Source organism: Perca flavescens, chromosome 6 (genome assembly GCF_004354835.1).
Source record: "Perca flavescens isolate YP-PL-M2 chromosome 6, PFLA_1.0, whole genome shotgun sequence".
Taxonomy (NCBI): domain Eukaryota; kingdom Metazoa; phylum Chordata; class Actinopteri; order Perciformes; family Percidae; genus Perca; species Perca flavescens.
In genome coordinates, this window is record NC_041336.1 from 34,854,701 (window position 1) to 34,855,618 (window position 918).

The 918-nt window shown below is 43.6% G+C and overlaps 1 long non-coding RNA gene across 1 annotated transcript; it reads left to right on the forward strand.

The window, feature by feature from the left end:
• The first annotated feature begins 300 nt into the window (after positions 1-300).
• LOC114556612 (uncharacterized) lies at positions 301-708 on the forward strand. The gene is made up of 3 exons (XR_003692713.1): positions 301-342; positions 419-475; positions 621-708. It is a non-coding gene; the product is annotated as an uncharacterized LOC114556612 (long non-coding RNA).
• The last annotated feature ends 210 nt before the right edge of the window (positions 709-918 follow it).

Genomic DNA, 918 nt, shown 5'->3' on the forward strand with positions numbered 1-918 from the left:
GCATCCCCAGGTGCAGGGGCACACAACAATGCGGAAATGAAACGCCACAACGGGACAGTTGTAGTTAGGAAAAAAAGAACCGGGAAAGGAACCGTCAAACGCGGGACACGCCGACAACATGCGGAGCGCGATCACGTCAACACCTTCGGCGTCTCTCTCACCTGTGTGGTCCTGATTTGACTCGTTAACTAACATAACTGTGGGAAACCAGCTGATATGTGCATGCGGTCATGTGACCGGTTGCCAATCAGGAAGTGCTAAAAAGCTCACCAGGTGTAGTCATAATTCCCGTTGCCTCCCACTGAGCGCACTGCATTTGTATGGATTCTCCTGATTCTCCAGGTATGAAAATGTTTGGCTGCGGTAATTTGGGGAGAAAGTACAGCTTAAGGTTGATTTCTGATTTTGGTCCCACTAGGTTGATAGCCAGGCACAAGTTCCCGTCCTTCACGGAGTGAACTGGGGCAGATTGACGGTAATGCCTATCAGCTGTTTTAGCCATGTGGTAGCAATAAATATTTAAGCTAAAAGTTACCCTTTTTGTGTTGCTTATGCCACCGCAAGCCATGCGCTACTTTTATAGAATGTTTTTCAACTTGTAGTTTCTTTGTATGTTTCAGTTTACCACTGACAAATGAGCTGCTGTGGCTGTAGAGCTCTGGAAAATACTCCTCCTCCCGCATTAACTGTGCTATAGGAGTTTGTGTCCTTGCAAAGTAGGCTTATATTTTTCCTATATTTTACTATTAATGTGCTAATAAATAATTTGCAAGACACTTTGTGACTTTGTGACTGGCCACTAATGTATGTTTGTTTTCTCAAAGGGGGACCAGTCCAGTCACTGTTTTCTATGGTTATTTTACCATTTTGTTTCTTTTGGTTATTTGCCTTGGTTGATTATTTTCTTGTGATTTCATT